Here is a 6,749-nt window from a genome sequence, read left to right as displayed (position 1 = left end):
ATCATGGTTGGGACCACACTCCGATGAACAACATGGATAACCTTTCAGGGGAGTGTTCATTCGCGGCTAGGCACGCAAAGAGCATCCTCCACCTCCCATCAGAGTAAGCAGCACGATGGATGAAGAGAAGTAGTAACTCAATCCGGCTCAAGTTCAACTGCAGCCTGCTAAGAATTCTCTCACCTGCTAGGAACGAACCACTTGCATCGCAGCCGTGGAATGGACGAGCCGAGCACGTACAAGAGCAACCTAGACCAACAAGTCACGACTAGGGGCAGCCGAGAGCTCCATTACCCCCAACAAAGGCAAATTCAGGAAGAAGTAGATAGATTATTGACCGAGCGATTACGCGATTTCCAATGTAACGGGATCGTCGATGAGGCACTACTATAGAACATGACCAACATAAGCAGGTCAACCTTCACGAACAAGTTCGAGCAGGTAGAGCCTCCACGCAAGTTTAGCATACCACATTCCACATCCTTGAAATGAGATGGAAACCTAGAGAGCACTTGAAGCACTACTGAAGCACAATGATCCTTTATGGAAACAACGACGATTTCATGTGCAAGATATTCGCCAACACTCTACAAGGCGAGGTGCAAGATTAGTTCTACACCCTGCCACCATAATCTATTCAGAGTTTCGACGAACTTTCTTTGGTTTTCACCAAAGAATATTCATCCTACTACTCAATCAAAAAGAAGTCCGACCACTTGTTCAATGTCAAGAAGAACCCAAAAAAGTCGTTTCGTGACTATGTGAAGAGGTTCAATCCAGAGAAAACAAGGATAGTCAGATGCAACGACTTGATAGCTAGAGCAGCTTTCCTAAAAGAACTTTGAGTAGACCACCTGCTGTTTGGAAAATTGATCATGAAACAAGATCTAACCCTGGTTGACTCTTTCGCTTTAGCAGAGAAACATGCACTTTGGGACGAGGCTCGCCGATGCACATTCAAAGACTTAAAGAAGTACCCGACATCACCTCCTTACTATCCAAAGCAAAAGCAGCGGATAACTTATTCGCATGTTTGACGGTATCTGAAGCAGCAATAAGCTCTACCATCATAAGAAAAGAGTTGGGGGCCCGACTACATGTATTCCACAGTTCAAAACTACCTCTTTTCCAGAGTTCAAAAGCTCTATTTGATGTTGCCAGAAATTCGAACGCTAACTTTGGCGACAATTGTTGCAACCCGGAAGCTTAAGTTTTACCTTTAGATGCACACAGTCATCCTCATGACGCACTATTTTGCTCAATCTTTATGCATGACAATAAAAGCATAGGCATTGGCAGATGCAAAGTTTTCTGACGAACGCAACAACTCAGCTCAAAAAGCGCGCCAAGGGCAGACAAACACTAGAAGCACACACTCGGAAGCAAGTTTTATCCTCATCACCCTAAAAGATTCTACATAAAAGCAACATTTACCGGCAGTTAAGCATTTCCTGTTGCGTGTAACAGGGTGACCCAACGACTGCTCCACAGCTCCCTATTGCGCATTCATGCTTAGTTTAGGCGACGTAACAGAGCAGCTCAACGACTAGCTGAGCATGCCTTAGCCGCGCCAGCTCCACCCGATGGAGACTTCTGGCATTCGCATGTCGTGATCCTTGTCACCCCAAACGGTTCGATACCTGAGCAGTTAGTCACTCTAGGCTTTGAAGCATCCAACAAGACGATCCTCAACTGCCTTAAGAAATCCCTCATCGACAATAAGGGAAAATGGCCAGACGAATTCCTCGAATTTGTATAGGCATATCGCACCACCAAAAGACAAGCAACCGGTGAGATTCTTTTCTCTTTGGCATTTGATTCAGAAGCAATCATTCTTCCTGCATTAAGCAGAACAGTAAGAAGATGACCACAAGCTTAAATCTAACAGAGGAGAAGCGTGAGCAAACCATCACCCACATCACAGCCTACCGACAGCATCTTCTCTCTATCTACAACAAAAGGGCCAAGATTCGATAATTCCCACTTGGATATCTAGTCTTAAGAAAAGCCTTTATCACTATCCGCAGAAAATGCTCTAAAAAGATGAATCCCATATGGGAATGTCCGCACAAGATCATCAGAGTAGGTGGCAGGAGTAGCTGCACCCATGCCACCATGAACGACAAAGAGATCGAAAATAGTAGAATGCTTACAATTTGAGGAAGTGCCATATGTGACCTCCTGCAACACCAAAGCCCGAAGACTCAGGTAGCTCGACAAGCACCACCTCATTAGCCAAAGACTATCCAGTTGTTATGCAGTTCTTACCTTACAATTAAGTTCTCATTCGTTTCACTCGTTTTTCAATGAGGAATTCATAATTAATCTACAACTTGGTTCGACTGTATGTTTACAACAACTGATCATTCCTGCACTTCAAAAAAACCCCTCGAGGGACCAACCATGCTCTTCAGTGTGAGAGGGTAAACCAATTCCCCGACATCCACATGGGTCTGCTCTTCAGTGTGAAAAGATAAACTAATTGCTCTCCAGTGAAAGAGGGTAAACCAATTCCCCGACACCCACATAGGTCTGCTCTCCAATGCAAGAGGATAAACTAATTGTTCTCCAGTGCGAGAAGGTAAACTTACATTCTGAATATCCAGACGTGGATGAGACGGGTTGCCCTCGTATAACTAGGTGCACGATGGCTTACGCTGAGATTAGCTAACGAAAGGATTTTTGGTTTCTTGGCCTAATCCGCGAGGAACCGGGCCTCAGAGATAGATGAAGCACATTACGCAGTACACCTCATAGACGGCTGCCCAGGAACCCTAAAGCTGTTACCGAGTGCACTAAGGTAACCTACGGTTTCTGGAAGACTGCCTACGGCTTGCCCTTCGAGTAGTAAAGTCGCATTAGACTTATACAACTGCACATTCTTATGAAAGGCTAAACAAGCTAGTGTGCATAAACAAAGCTTTATCCACTACCGACATGCTACGCAGTCGATAAGCTTCACTTCTGCCAAGCGTGGAACGACCTACACCAAGTCCTAAAGTGTTGTGATACTTGCTACGCAACCTCGAAATTGAAGAAAGCCAAGGTTGACAACCTAGTGATCACGCGGACTTGTCTGCTTCTGTAAGTAAGGTTTCCGACTGCTGACCCTATGGTTAACAACTTTGCAAAGTTCTACACCAACACTTACGGCTGCATAGGTTACGCAGCCTGTCTGCTTATAGAAAAGTAGTACGCCTGCCCCTGGTCTATAAAGTTTAAAGGTTAGGGCATGAACAAACGAAGCGAAGATGGAGAAAAGCAAGGAAACAAGTTTATTAAATTTTCTAGCAAAATTGATAAACGGCTAGCAAAGACCGAAGGAATTCAAGCAAAGCAAAAGCAACAAGAAACATAAAGGAAATCCTAAAGACTACATAGAAGGCTACTTCTCAGTAGCTTGGACGCTCCGCGACTACTCGATCACCACACCTTCAATAGCCGCGACACCCTTAGCAGCGACACCATCCAACGTTTTATCCCCGGTTGCCCCAACCTAGGCACCAATATCTCCGACTACTTAACCAATGGAGGCCTCAAAAGTAAAGGCAAGCAAGTCTTTCGGAGAAATAGAGAAGGTTTCAAAGTCTCTGCTAGCAAGCTCGAAGTCAGACAGCCTACTAAAGAGATGACCTACATAAACTAGTTTGTAGAAATCGGCCTGACTCTGAACAAACAAAGCCTCGAGCCCAGTCTTTTTACCTTTAGCTGCTCATTCTCTTTGAGCAGACCAACACAGACGTACTGCAGCTCATCCACTTATTTCTTCAAACTTTCGTTGATCTTCAACATACCTTGGAGTTCCAACACTTGGGTTCAAGCCTATCAACGACTTTCTTGAAGTGGATCACTCAGTTACAAGAGCAGTCAACTCTTTATCCTTTGCATAAACAGCGGAACAAAGCTCAGAAATGGCACACTCAAGATCTTGAATCTGAGGTATGTAACATCTGATCTCCTTCTCTGCACTTTCATACTTAACTTGGATCGTGTCAAGCCTAGTCTTCAAGTCAATGATCTTTGGCGAGCGGTCTCAAGCTTTAGACCCCTTTAAAGTGACGAGCTCAGATTCCAACCTCTTGATCTTATCGGCAGAAGAATAAGCTTCGGCTACCACAACATTTTCCACCTCATTGGTAACCTTGGCATCCTCTTGGTCAATGAGCATAGGCTCGGTAGCCAGAATAGTCGTCTTCTGCATTATTGCAAGTAAAGTAGTTTTCCTATACTCGGCCGTATACTTCGCAAAGAAACTTGGGCAAACAACCTTTCTAACGTCATCAACAAACTTGGGACAAGCATCCATGTCTTCAAGCAAATCTAGTTTCAAAAGTAAATAGATCTCAGTAGTATCCTCTTTCCCAGTAGGCGAATCAGTTTAAGCAGTAGGGGGAGAATCCACCTTATCACTCTTCATAATTGCAAGCCTTTCCAATGGTGAATTGGACTTAGCTCCTAGAGGATGTCTTGGTACAAACTTCGGCACTAGGGGCATGACGGGACCTCTAGCAATCCTATCAATAATTATACTAGCCATTCTCGACATGGCAAATGCCAGAGACTGAGATCTAGCAACCTCATTTTTTTTCCCATTGGAAGAACTCATGCCAATCAGAGGCCTATCGACAGCAGGCTGATCCTCACGAACAGCGGAGGAAGTCTTCAGTTTTTTCTCAACTAGCATCTCTTAAGTAAGCGGGGAAGATTTATTTTTTCCACCTTCATTCATAGTAAGCTTCACGACAGCGATCAAACGAGCCAATGCATCCGCCTTAATCCTCTATACCTTTTCTTTCGGGAGCAGCCTACCTTTCTCTTGACAAAGAGAACTAAGCAACCAATGCCATTCACGATACTCAACAGGGAAATTCAACCTAGCATTCCAGCATCCCATGAGGCCCGCGACCTCCTCATTTCTCTCAATCACCAGCCTAGCCCATGTCAAGTCAAAGAACCCAAAAGACATGAGCCATTCGGCTCGCCTAGCACTGTGCCCCAATGCCTTAATTCGCGGCCCCAGCCGCACAAGCTGCCCTTGGCTCTAGCCAAGCCGAGTAGCCCAAGCAGTGGCCCATGCTTAGCCGATTCCTGGCGCCTACCAGCCGATGTGCTGCACCACGCCGACGGCTGCCCCACAACAGCACTATCCAAGAAGAAGACAACAAAAATTAAATTTTTCTTACCTTGGTGCGGTACGATGAAGACGAAGCAAGCAACAAAAGACAATCATTTTCACGAGCAAGATGTAGAAGATTGTTAAAGGTAGGGGAACAAATATCCTCTAAGCTCTCTCTATTTCTTGCATGGTAGAATTAAACGCTCTCCAAAGTTGATTTAATAATCCATTTAAGGTGGACTTAAATAGGCTTCAAGCGAAATTTATTGCCCTTTCCTAGAAGGACCTAATTTCCAATTAAAGAGGGAATCTACATCAAAATAGGAAACAAGCCTAAGTTTCCTAAAGCAAGAAAATCTCTACACCTGTTGCCTTTTTCTGTGAGCAGCCCAACAGGTGTGGGGGCATTTATGGAGCCAAAAATAATCAAGAGACAACACGTAGATTCTAGGGAAAAAAGGACAAAATTACCCTCGGGGAACACCGGAATTCCTACGCTCGAGCAGTGGACAATTATCCCACAATTAAGTCAAAAGTGCCCAAAATAGGTATTTATTCAAAACCTATTTCATCCATCCTCATCAAATCTTCTTCACTAGGTAACCCCAAAACATTCCTTTCAAATTATATTAATTAGCTAATTAATTGATTTATTACCTAATTAATCTATTAATTGGGTAATTAACTTCCAATTGCTCCCAAAAATGCCACTAAGGCCGGTTACCATCTCTCCAAATGGGGCCGGCCATGCCCTATATATACTACCCTGTTTTCTCTAAAAACCTAAGCCCAACTCTCTTGCAAAATTCTCTAAATTCTCTAAACATTTTTCCCTCAAAATTCTAACTTTGGCATTAGAGGTTCTAACTTTGCAAAATTCTTAGAGATGATTTATGGCAAGTAGATTGCAGTTATATGGATGAATGCTTTAATGTTGAATGTAGTGGTTCGAAGAGAATGCTCATTAACGAAAAATCTTATATGCTTTGGCATAAAAGATTAGGGCATATCTCAAAAGAAAGAATTACACAATTGATAAAGCAGGACATGTTACCAAAAATAGATTTAAATGCTTATTCTGATTGTGTGGACTGTTTTAAGGGAAAATTAGTAAATGTTTGAAAAACTGGTTCTACAAGGAGTCAAAGTCTCTTAGAAATTAGTCAAAATCCCGACTACAACAATATGTGGAAATCCTTATTTTGTCATCTTTATTGATGACTTTTCGAGATACTCTTATGTTTATTTAATATCTGAAAAATCTGCTGTGTTAGAATATTTTCAAAATTTTCAAAATGAAGTTGAAAAAGAGCTTGATAAACATATCAAGATTGTGTGATCCGATAGGGGTGCTGAGTATTTTAGTAGGTACACTAAAGTTGGACAACAAAAAGAAGCCTTTGCCCCATTTCTGGAGAAATATGGAATTGTCGCTCAGTACACAACTCCCGGCACACCTCAACAAAACGGTGTTGCTGAGAGACAAAATAGGATGCTGAAAGAAATGATTAGAAGCATGTTTTCTCATTCCAAATTACCCATTTTTCTATATGGAGAAGCATTGAAGACAGCCAACTACTTTTTGAACCAAGTCCCAAGTAAGTCAGTGAGTAAAGTTCCCTTTGAAATTTTG

This window comes from the organism of the source record quoted next, unplaced genomic scaffold (assembly GCF_019419815.1).
Source record: "Pyrus x bretschneideri cultivar Hongxiangsu unplaced genomic scaffold, Pyrus_bretschneideri_v1 Contig36, whole genome shotgun sequence".
Lineage (NCBI taxonomy): Eukaryota > Viridiplantae > Streptophyta > Magnoliopsida > Rosales > Rosaceae > Pyrus > Pyrus x bretschneideri.
The sequence above is the reverse complement of the archived record's forward strand: the minus strand, read 5'-3'. Positions refer to the sequence as shown.